The 12,244-nt window shown below is 42.0% G+C and overlaps 1 protein-coding gene and 1 non-coding gene across 14 annotated transcripts in view; one reads left to right on the top strand and one right to left on the bottom strand.

Annotated features, from left to right (window-relative positions):
• Nucleotides 1–12,244, top strand: part of LOC111864256 (serine/arginine repetitive matrix protein 2) — a 389,125-nt gene that overhangs the window by 86,788 nt on the left and 290,093 nt on the right. The gene's annotated exons all lie outside the window — the stretch shown is intronic.
• Nucleotides 5,200–5,283, bottom strand: Trnal-cag. The gene has a single exon. It is a non-coding gene; the product is annotated as a tRNA-Leu (tRNA).

Below are 12,244 nucleotides of genomic sequence, written 5' to 3'. Positions count from 1 at the left end.
CCTAATAGTTGACTCAATATTTCTCCAAATATCATTGACGTAGGCGAGGAACAGTAGTGGGCCCAGCACACTTCCTTGCGGTACTCCTGACGTTGTTCTGACTTCCTCCGATAGTTGCCCTCCTACTCTGACTCTCTGCGTATGGCCCAAAAGGAATTCCCTTATCCATATAACTACCCTTGAGTCCACTCCTGAGGCCGCAATTTTCGTAAGCAGATGATCATGACAAACTAAATCGAAGGCCTTTGAAAAATCTATTACAATTGTGTCTATCCTACTTCCGTCATCCACTGAGTCTGCAATGTCTTGGTAGACCGTGATTACTTGACTTTCACATGAATATCCCGGCCTGAAGCCATGCTGACCCTCAAATAACCAATCATTTTTAGCCCATATTTTCCTCAGGTACGATGCTATAACGTGAACAAAGTTACAGAATATTAACACTACAGCTATTTCTCCCTCGCTTTCTATCCTGGTTCCACGAATGTATGTACTTTATCACAATTTCTATTGCATACTTTCCTGTTATGTCCCTTCGACAGAGCCTTGCCTTAAAAGAACCTCCGTAGCCTGTAGTCCGCAAACGAACTATACCGACCGAGCGACCGCCGCTTGTTGGTGAAGTTAGTGCCAACTTCAGCGGATAGAGGGTGTCGCGTGGTCAGCGAATCGGATCTCCGCGGCTGTTAATCTCGGTTTTCTAGACTGGAGCCACCATTTCCTCGAAATAGCTCTCAATTATCCTCATGAGGCTGAGTGGACCCCGTCCAGACCCACTACTTTTCAGAAAATCTGGTATAGCCGGGAATCGAAGTCGGGACCTCTGGATCTCTATAAATAGCTGTAGCAAGTCTGTCATGTGCTGGCCAGTGATTGAGGTCAGCTTTTTCTAATGGGCCCAACAAAGTAGATGTTTCCCCATCACCTAAAGACGGAAACAGATCCAGTTTCCGAAAGATTGTGTTTTCTAGCTTTTAGAATACCGCACGATGAACTAAGTCCGAAAACCCTTTAATTCTAAGTTCCATACATCACCGTCAGAAACCTTTAGAATCTTCTCAATAATTGTAAAGTGTGAAGTTCGTGGCGTTTGTATACAACGGCACACTAAACCTGCCATCTAACGTGTATCAACATATATATGTTCAGTAACACCCAGGTAAATGAGCATTTTTCAGAACCTGAATACCTGTCATGCTCCAAATGATGTATCAGCCCGTCAGCTAGGTGTGTCCCCTTCATTTCTCTCTCTTTCACGTTACGATTGATGTTAATTCCGTAGCAGCATTCCTCTATATCCGTCTCGCAATGAGAAGTAGCGGATGGCATTTATATTGCAACGTGTATAGCAGGCAGCGGCACGATAAACACCTCGCTTAAGAGCGTGACAAGGATGCATGGTCATTATTACGCAACAACGCAGTATACACGATCCAGCAACCATGCAGAAATAGGAACCGTGTTCTCTGTAACCAGTTGCTATGTTACGCAACTGTTCTGACAACAGAAGAGGTGTTTCCTGTGTGGTCCGTGAGAGACGTAGGAGGAGACGAAAAGGGAATCCAGACCTGGGAGTATAACTGGGCGACCCTCTTCTTGGAAATATAAATACTGGGGCCTGGTCTTCCAGCTTGTGGGAGTCTCGAATCTGAGTCAGTAAAATACTGCCGCGAATTTTGCGGGACTCGGATCTGAGAGTGACTGCACTGGCGAGGACCAGCAACAATTGTAAATGATAGGCCCTAGATGTATGCTTTATTCCAAGACAGATTTGCCGACTGACCATCGGTCGTAACATGACTTTGACTTTGACTTCTGGCAGTTGAGTTGAGAGAACTGGACCAGAGTTTAGTTGAGAGAACTGGACCAGAGTTTAGTTGAGAGAACTGAACCAGAGTTGAGTTGAGAGAACTGAAACAGAGTTAAGTTGAGAGAACTGGACCTGAATTGGACAAAAGTTGAGTTGAGAGAGCTGGACCAGAGTTATGTTGAGAATTCGGACCAGAGTTGTGTTGAGAGAACTGGACCAGAGTTTAGTTGAGAGAACTGGACCAGAGTTTAGTTGAGAGAACTGAAACAGAGTTTAGTTGAGAGAACTGAAACAGAGTTAAGTTGAGAGAACTGGACCTGAATTGGACAAAAGTTGAGTTGAGAGAGTTGGACCAGAGTTGTGTTGAGAATTCGGACCAGAGTTGTGTTGAGAGAACTGGACCAGAGTTCAGTTAAGAGAACTGGACCAGAGGTTAGTTGAGAGAGTTGGACCAGAGTTTAGTTGAGAGAGTTGGACCAGAGTTGTGTTGAGAATTCGGACCAGAAAATTCCAATCGTACAACGAATTTGAGAGAGAGAATTCATTGGCGAATTGGGTCGAAGAAGACTTCATAGTGATTTGAAGTGATTGTTCCTCTGTTAAATCCGTTACCAGGAGCCGACTAGTGGAAATTGAGAATCCCAGTGCGTGTGTAACGGCAAACTGTAAATTGTGTAAATCAGCAATAGCGCTGTGTTGACTGTAAACAAGAGAGACTGTAACCGAAGTGCCAGTAAATCCAATCATCTGATTTAGAACCCGTTATTCGTCATGTGTACCTCCCTACACGTGGCAATATTCTGAGAATCAGGAGTCCTTTCTGAGAATTTAGATAAAATCTAATTTGGGCTTCGCTTGAAGTGCGGCTGAGCGTTATAACAGGGAATTTCAGGCATTTAATTACATATTTGTTTGTTTGCTGCTGAAGTAGCTCAGTCCGTACAGTAACCAGACCAGTCAACGAAATGGGCAAAAGAAATTCGGGTTCGACATCCAACAGAGACAAAAAATTTTCCTCTGCAGATTATAGACAGGTCTCTTAATCCACCATTTTCCTGTCAAATAGTTCCTAGTTTCCTTTGTCGCATATAAAGCGGTCGGGATCTGAAAATGGCAATTCACCACCATCTAACACATAGATTTTGAATACGTGGAGCTGTATTTCCGCCCCTATACACCTTCATAGATTGTTGCATTAATAACAGGAGCAATTTTACATTTATCTATTTAATTACAGTTTGTTTAACGGCATTGTTGATAGCTCAGGCTAGATAGCGTCTAAATTTATCAAATCTATCTATGTCTCTACAGACCTTGTGAACCTTGGCCGCTTTTTCAGTTACACGGTTCGTAGGACTTCTTGGGAGGTGGTTCAGCCCGTCGCAAGGCCACTGACTACACACAAAACAACACAGACACAGAATAAAAGCACACAGACATTTGTGTATCGAGTGGGACTCGATCCCATGATCCAAGTTTTCGAGCAAGCGAAGACATTTCATGCCTCAGATCACGCGGCCACTGTGATAGAAGATTTCTCAAATTCGGTAGCGAAAACCTGCGGGCTTAATAACGGAATACTTTCCCTCTTACAGAACACTGTGTTATGTCACTTCTGCAGAGTTCTGCGCCCCTGAATAATGGTTTATACAGTGAATCCATTCCACCGTGAGAGGCTCTGTATCGATTTGTGTGCATGTATACGCAACATGAAGTCCGTCAAAATGAAGGTTCTGGAACATCCATCTTCTCGTCAGATTTACGATGCAGGACTCGAGACAGACTCCCTTACGTAACATATTCATCTTGTAGATTCTAAAAGACACTGACGATTGTGTATAACACACAGAATTGCTGGATTTTTAGACTCTGACATCGTCCGGTATTCTAAAAACTAGAGAACACAACGTTTCGGAGCCTTTATTTGTTTATATCTTCAGGTGAGGGTTTCGATCCCATAAACGGAGCTAATCTCAATCACTAGGCGAGGTTAGCTATTTCTAACGGACCCAAAAGAATGGGCATTTTTCTCCTTCACCTGATTACGTAAACAGATCCAGTATCCGAAACCTTGTGTTCTATAGTTTTTAGAATAACCGGATGATGGACAAAGCCTTTCAAACTCTCAATGTTCCCCTGGTGCTGAATAGAAACTCGTTTCACAGACATGAATAAGCCCCACCTGTAAACATTGTTGTTCTCCTTTCTGATCCCTTTACTCGATAGCTGGCTTGGATGAATGGTATTTAATTCCCACTGCCTCAGAAACATTTCTCTCATCACCTCGTCCAAACCGGAAGTGATGCCCTCCCAGCTGCTATCTACTGCCTGCAGTCGGCTTTCTTTCTCAAGAGTAAAACGGCCGAAGCTTACAGCATTTACTTTCTCCTGCCACCTCCACAATGGAATCAGTGCTCTGATCTCAGGATAGAGGCATGGATTTTTGTCTGCGTCTTGTGTGTGTCCTGTGAATGTAGAGACTTTTCGGTGGTCCACGGAGTTCTGTCAAATATCTGCATACATTTTTAGTTTGATATTCTCAAAGCGGTAACTAGGATGAGTACTGTATTTTGTAATGTGACGCCGTGTAGTCCGGTTAGACGTTCGCCTACGTTTCGAGGGAACACACATGATTGAAGGTTATACTAAGCACGTGATCAGAAAGAGCCAGCGACAAGTGAAGCTTTACGGCATGTTTCTCCGAAACTGCAGAGTACTTCTACCTGACCACGTCCTATTACATCCCGAAAGAAATTACTCTAAATAAGATAATATTCCAGTACTCTAAGTACGATAATATAATATGACCGAATAGCTTAAAAAGAGACGTCATCCGTTGCTGGGAAATGTCACAGTAAACATACTATTACGTCATCAAACAAGCGCGCCATTGCTACGCAACGTAATAACTGTTGGAGACTGTTTTCTTTACAGTCCAGCCCTAGTCTATTTAACGAGAACTAACGGGACAAGTGAGTTAGCTGTGAGACAGTCGTCAGTCGGCAAGGACATGTACATGGAACCTGCACTGTTTGGAGTCGTGACGTAACAGCGGCTAGTGAAGACAAACTGAGAAGATTTAGCGTGTGCTGTAGTGAGAAGTCACGTGGAGAAAAAAGAGAGAGTGGTATAATCACTTGAAGTTACGATTTATATCACTTCAGTAAATTAAATTACCTTTCTAACCCCGTGCCTAGTCACTAACAAGTCGCAATAATTATATAAGAGAGTCTATAAATAAAATTCCTATATCCGGAAGACGCGAGGCCTGGGACCATACTGTTCTCTCATGATATGCAAGACAACAAGATTTGATGAAAAATATTGGTGTTCAATAACATTCGCACTGCGTACATCTCGGATGTGTTGTGTAAAAACAAAAAGCTTGTCAGAAGTGGGATTCGAACCCACGCCCACAGAAGTGGACTGCGACCTGAACGCAGCGCCTTAGACCGCTCGGCCATCCTGACATAATTTAGCTAGACACAGGAAAATCTTGTCAACCCGTATTAACTGGGTAGTCGTCTTTTGGATTAATGAAGCCAAAGACAGGATTAGAAGACATAACTCAGAAAACAAATAAATGGACATTTTAATAATATAGATAATACTGGTGAAAATGAATTTAAAATATCACTGCAGCAATTTTTTCTTCTATCAGAAGCTGAAATCCACTGTTTTCTTCATCCAGCTCAAGCCAGTTTTGGATATTTTCTTGCGTGGTTTCAGTCTCGCCAGCTGCCCTCAACACAGTCTGAAAATCCCTTCGCTCTACTCCCTCTTGCCCCTAAATCCCACGTGTCTTGTTAAGTATATACTCAACTGTGAACAGAATATTTCATTTTCATTTTTCGATCCGGATTATCCGACATCCGAATTAACTTTAACCGGACTAGCGAGAGTCTACACTATTTTTTTCTTTTGCGTCTGGTCATTCAAACTGTTACTGGGTGGTATCGGAAAGTTCCCGGACTGTTAGTGTTGTAACTGCCTCGGTGAAAGTAGATGAGAGGGGAGGCCAAGGTCACACATCCGCAAGTCTATTGCATCAATCTGCCACGTGATACCGAGCTGCGAACAGGCAAAGTTTTTACACGAGTGCTTTTTCGACTTCGTGTTTCGTTTTGCCTGCTATGGACAGCAAAATCGAGCAACGTGTCTACATAAAATTTTGCGTGAAGCTCGGTAAATCCACTACCGAAACCCTTCAAATGCTTCGTGAGGCTTTTGGAGAACATTCTTTAAGCCGGAAAGCGGTTTCTGAAAGGCATTCATGTTTCAAAGCCAGTCGAGTATCGGTTGAAGATGACAAATGTTAAGGACGACCAAACACCAGCAAAACAACAGAAAACGTTGAAATATTCGAGAACTCATCCATGAAGACCGTCGCGGACCAATCTATGAGTTCGCAGACACCGTCGGGATCAGTTATGGAGTTTACCAGGAGATCTTATCAGAAAATTGGAACATGCTCCGCATTGCTCCTTCATCACGACAACGCCCCCGCCCAAACGTTCCTGAAAACCACTGAGTTTGTGACTAACAACATCATGGTTATCATTCCCCATCCTCCCTACTCGCCGGACTTAGCCCCCTGTGATTGCGTTTTGTTTACCCAATTGAAAATGAAACTGAAGGGACGACGTTTCGAAACAGTGTCTGACACCCAAAGGGAACCGCAAGCGGCACTCGACAGCATTAAGGAAAATGGCTTCCACTGTGCTTTTGAAGTGTGGGGGAAACGGTAGAATCTCTGTATACGTTCCCAAGGAAACAGTTTTGAAGGAGATGGCAGCTAAAATTCAGTTAGTTAAACCAGAATTTCTTTTTTCACCTAATCCGGGAACTTTCTGGTACATTTCGTACATTGCAACGCTTTCTGTTCGCAGTCTGCGTAATGTCGAGTTGGTATTCGATCTCTCACGTAGATAGTTAAAGTGAAAGGCCTCGCCATAGCTCAAGCGGTTAGTCGCTGGCTTCTCACCGCGGCGGCCCGGATTCGATCCCGGAGTCTGGTCAAGTGGGATTTGTGGTGGACAAAGTGGCGCTGGGGCGGGTTTTCTCAGAGTACTTCGGTTTCCCCTGCCAATCTTCATTCCACAAAATTCTCCATCATCATAATCATCCGGGGCAGGTGCAATAGGTCAATCAGAGGCCGACGTGCTGAGTGGACCCAGCTGGACCCCACCCCACGTTATGTGAATTAAAAAAAAATTAAACAAAGTGAAAATCTCAGATCATCGTTTGAGATTGCGGGAAATTGGCCGTATTTTGCAGATGTTGGATGTTGAATATTTTCAGAAGAACGGTTCCATTTCTGAACCTGAACAGTTTTCATACTACGCGTCGTCACATCGCGTAATAAAATCATCTTAATTTCCAGCGCTGTGAATTTTTCAGAACTGACAGTGAGACAAATTCTGCTAGCCTCACATAGCACTAGCGTGATGTACAGTCTGAATTAGCTTCCAAACAACCTTCATTTTAAGAGTTCAATTGTTTGCGTCATTTTCCTGTTCCGTTTCTCTATTGCTTTTGCTGGATAAAATATTCTAAGTGAGACTTTTAAATGAGTGCTCTTGTCTGGACTGATGTTTCACATCCAGATTTTTATTCGGAAAATTAGAAATGGTAAAAAATAAAATGTAAAGTTATTCCTGTAACAAACCGTGGAAGCCCATAGGATTGTGAGACGTCGAGGCTCCCACATTATCTAGCCAATCGGCTCACAGATGGCGGTGAGGTTGTCAGCCTTACACTCCGGCCGCCCTTTACATCTAGGAAGATTCATGGTACTCATTTCTGTTAGAGGCTGAGTGGACCCCAGGGCCATAGTGCGGCTGGAAGGCCCAATGATTTCATCGGTAATCGAACCCACGACCTTCCAGATTGTAGCATAATGCTTCAAACAACTACTCTACCACATATATTAATTTTATTTCGTGTAATTCGTAATTAGTTCATATAATTAAGTTTATTCTATTTTTTCTTCGCTGAGTTTTACGCAGCTTTTCTTTGTCTTGTATTCTAGGAGTTCCTAATTACCAGCGCAATCCTTGATAAAGGAAACTGTCTTTGTTTAGGAAACCGTATACTTGTATATTGTGACAGACAGTTATTTTCCTTTATTCTCATGATTCATAGCAAAGGAAAATTCAATTTTCTGCGTGGTTATTTATCAGCTATGGAAATTATGTAAATGCTGAAGCATGTATTATTGTAAAAGAAAACCGGAATTCACATCGCCATAAAATCCTTATTTTTTGTTTATGCGTGTTTGAGATTGTGTGTTTTTTTTTTTAATTCTTACCTTTACCTTTTGTTGTTTCTCGTCTGGATAATTTTCTGAGGTTTCTAATACTTTTTATTTTACCATTTTCCTTAGCTTTGTATCCTTGCTTTCTTATTTCTATTGTTTTATGGCTAAAACTTTTATCTGTTATCGACTTTTTTCCGTTTATTTATTGAACGATGTTGGGTCAAAATAAGCATTTATGTTCTTCCACATAAAAATTGTAATATTTTCATGTATACATATTTTTTAGGTACCCTATGATTAATGCTATACTATCTTTCTATAATTACCACTGTACTTTAAAGCCTTACAGTCAGAATTTGCAGTATAGAGGAATCGAATTTTTCTATCAGAGAATTAAGAAAGGATATTGGTATAGTAGTAGAATTTAGAATTGTGTTCCGAAAGTTATTGGTTCGAATCTATCCTGGAACATCGGCTGATGTTTCTCGCGGCTTTTCTCAGTCCCGCCACTCCAATTTCGGTATCGTAATTCGATTGGGAACCAATACTTTCCTTCTAAATCCTTTTCGGTTCATCATTCACCAACGATTATATCCCTCAAGGCTGTGCAATCTTGATACTAACAGTGCAGCAAACAAAGCATAGAGAGCACCCAAGGCCTTTGGTTACTGGTTCTGTTTTAACCGTCCGTTACTAGAGGTCTCTGCAAACATTTCATGTGTAGTGACGCGTTATTCCGTCGAACAAAGGAATGAATATCATCAGGGCCTGCATGTGGTAAAGTTAGTTACTACAGCTGATGGGGCTGTTGTATCCACCTCTCTGTGAAGTGTTCCAGCGGTAACACTCCACTAGGTAACACGAAACTCAGTTCCAGTGCGGAACACTTACCATTTCACTATAGGACACATATATTCATGACTGCTGTCTGTGATATCTAGTTGCCTGGGATATTCAGATACCAGTAGCTATGCTAAGTGACTTGGATATTTTGTTGAGGGACGTCAAATGTTGTTTAGCAATCTAATGCCTGTACCGGCCTCCAAAATTTCCCCTCGTTATTTCTCTTACTTTTCACCTGTCTTTAAACCAGGGCTTTTGAGATGTATGATAACAATAACTTTGGATTCCAGATTATATTGTCACTTATTTGGAGGTGTGCGTGATATATAGACGGGTTTTGGATTGATGACTGGATTTAATACACACTTATACAACTTGTTCCTACACTTCACAAACCGCTGTATGACAATATGTCTTCTCTTCTCCGCCACCTTATATCGCCGTCTCAAGAGACTCCATCAATTCTCTCTCTCGGCTGCCTGAGCTCCTCGTTATATAGTCTCGGGGTGGCCCCAACAGAAAACACCGTTTCCTAACAATTCCTCTAGTATTATAGTGGTGCGTTTACCTCGCCGTTCCACAGAAAATGTAGTCCTTCTATTGTTGCGTGCGTGTTCATTTCAGCGGGAACCTCTTTATCGAGACGTTGCCTTGCAGTGAACATCTACTCTGGCTCTCTTCGGCTTTCAGGCGTCATGTTATAATACACTGTAATTATTTCTTATGAATTAGGGAATTTAATGTTTGCACCTGCGTCTAAATCCTATTCGTTAGTCATTCTCTTTCGCTTCGCCTGGTCTTGAACCCAGTACATTCAGGTGAATCATATCAGTAACTTTAGACGGTACGCGATAGCTCCTATTTGTGAAAACACGTGTCGTCTGTGATGTGACTCAGTGTAGTTCTGTAGAATTCGAGCGAAGTTTCGGAGACACATACTGCCTCCATGTTCGGAGTCGGAGAATAAACCAAGAAAGCAACTAGGAAGACGCATGCAGAAAGCAGGACAAAGGGAGAGGAATAATACATTCATGTAATGGATTGGCGTAGCGGTACTGCTCTACTTTTGTATTCTGAAGGTACTTGGTTAAAATTTCGACTGAGAAACTGACTATTCTAAGTTTTTCTGGATTTTCCTCCAGGCAAATTCCAGGATATTAGCTCGTTTTAGCGGAAACCCTTTTTCTTGTAAATTCCTCTACCATCCCTTAATTCGATGCCATATACGGGTAGTATAGCTATTGAAAGCTTCATGAAATATCCACAAAGGAAGATTTCTCTCTCTTCTGAAACCACAGAAGACAACAAATTATATTTGTTTCTAGTATTGCATTTTGTGTCATTACAAAAAGATATCCTTTATATTCCGCTGGGTTCTTTTCCTCAGGTTCTGTCAAATCGATCCTGGTTCCATCTGAAATGCTTTATCGGTTTCCAAATTTAATAACGACTCAAAGTATGAATACAATCCTTTTTCCCATACCGAAGAACAGGGTTTGTTAATTTAAAACCCTGCGTACGCAGATTGTCGAGCAAGAAATCTAAAGGTCAAAAGGCATACCCTTTAGCCTGTGAAAGAATAAAACACGAACCTTCAACCTACTCAAACTCCAGGGAGTGTAGTCCATCTTGCAAAGTCAACAGTTGTTCAGGCACTCAGGAAATTCCCTGCAATTTACGGAAGCCAGAGGTTTATTGCCGTATTCATAAGAGCCCGCGATTGATCCCTATCCTGAACCAGATGAATCCTGTCCGCACACGCCATTCTATTTATCTGACATCCATTTTGATATGCCATCTACGCCTAGGTCTTCAGGATGATTTCCTTCCTTAATATTCAAACCAAAACTCTTTTCAAGACAAGAATATGAAAATGACAATAGTGATAATAGGTCATCAGGTGAAGGTAAAGGTAAAGTCATCAGCGTACTTAGTTAATTTAAATATACCGCCGTGATGATTTGCGAAATTACATCTTCACTATTGTACTTCGCACTGAACGGGAGTGAGTGGTCATATGTAACTCCTGGGAAAACCATGGTTTTGTGGGCCCCAAATCGATGTGGACGTTATGAAGAAAGAAGCGGATTCTGATTCCTCGGTCATCCAGCCCGTAATATAATCGATATATCGTCGGAAGGAGAGGAAATAAAATTGGCACTTGGGAAATTTGAAACTTCAAGTACAAATTAGGTTTCTGGTGAAGTTGTCCAGTAACATGTGTCTGTTCCTTACTTTACCTTTCTTACAGTGAGTCGGGATAGCTCAGTCGGTATAGCTACGGATTATAAACGGCCTGGATTCGATTCCGGGCAGTGCAAAATTTCTCTCTTCTCCACAGCTTCCAGACTGGCTCTAGGGCCCACTCCTAACCAATCTGTACCGAGGACTCTTCCTTCTGGGATAAAGCGACAGGGGCGTGAAGCTGTCCACTCACCATCAAGTTGTAAGGTTCCACATATGTCTTCATGATATAGTGCTTAGATTATTAAGCACAGGAACAATTTTACCTTACCTTTACTCAGATGTTTCGAAAATGTGACACAGTTCAGATATTTGGGAACGACGGTAACAAATGAAAGCTTGATTCAGGAGGAAATTAAGAGGAGATTGAACTCGGGTAATGCTTCCTACCATTCAGTCCAGAACATTTTGTCTTCCCGTCTGCTGTCCAAAAACATAAAAATGAGAATATAAAAAATTATAATTTTGCCTGTGGTTCTGTATTGTTGTGAAACTTGGTCTCTGACATTGAGGGACGAATATAGCCTGAGGGTGTTTGAGAATAGAGCGTTGAGAAGAATATTTGGACAGAAGAGAGATGAAGTGACAGGAGTTTGCAGAAAACTGCATAATGAGGAGCTTCATAACTTGTACTTTACTCCAAGTATAATTAGAATTGTCAAGTCAAGGAGGATGAGGTGGTCAGGGCACGTAGCACGAATGAGGGAGACGAAGAATGCATGTAGAATATTTGTGGGAAAGCCAGAAGGAAAGAGACCACTGGGAAGATCAAGGCGTAGGTAGGTGAACAATATTAAAAATGGATCTTAGAGAGATAGAATGGGATGGTAAGGATTGGATTGATGTGGCTCAGGATAGGGACTAGTGGAGGGTTCTTGTGAACACGGTAATGAACATTCGGGTTCCACAAAATGCTTGGAAATTGGGTATGTGCACAATTGGCGACTTCTCAAGTAGGGCTCAGCTCCATGAGTGAGTTTACATTTCTTGAGACTTAATCAGAGCAGAGAGATTGCAACGTATGTTATTTGGATGACCAGAGGACATTCTGCAGTCCACTGTGTAGTCTTGATTAGGAAGAGCCT

The sequence above is a fragment of the Cryptotermes secundus genome, unplaced genomic scaffold (assembly GCF_002891405.2).
Source record: "Cryptotermes secundus unplaced genomic scaffold, Csec_1.0 scaffold29, whole genome shotgun sequence".
NCBI lineage: Eukaryota > Metazoa > Arthropoda > Insecta > Blattodea > Kalotermitidae > Cryptotermes > Cryptotermes secundus.
This window is presented reverse-complemented; position numbering and strand designations above follow the sequence as displayed.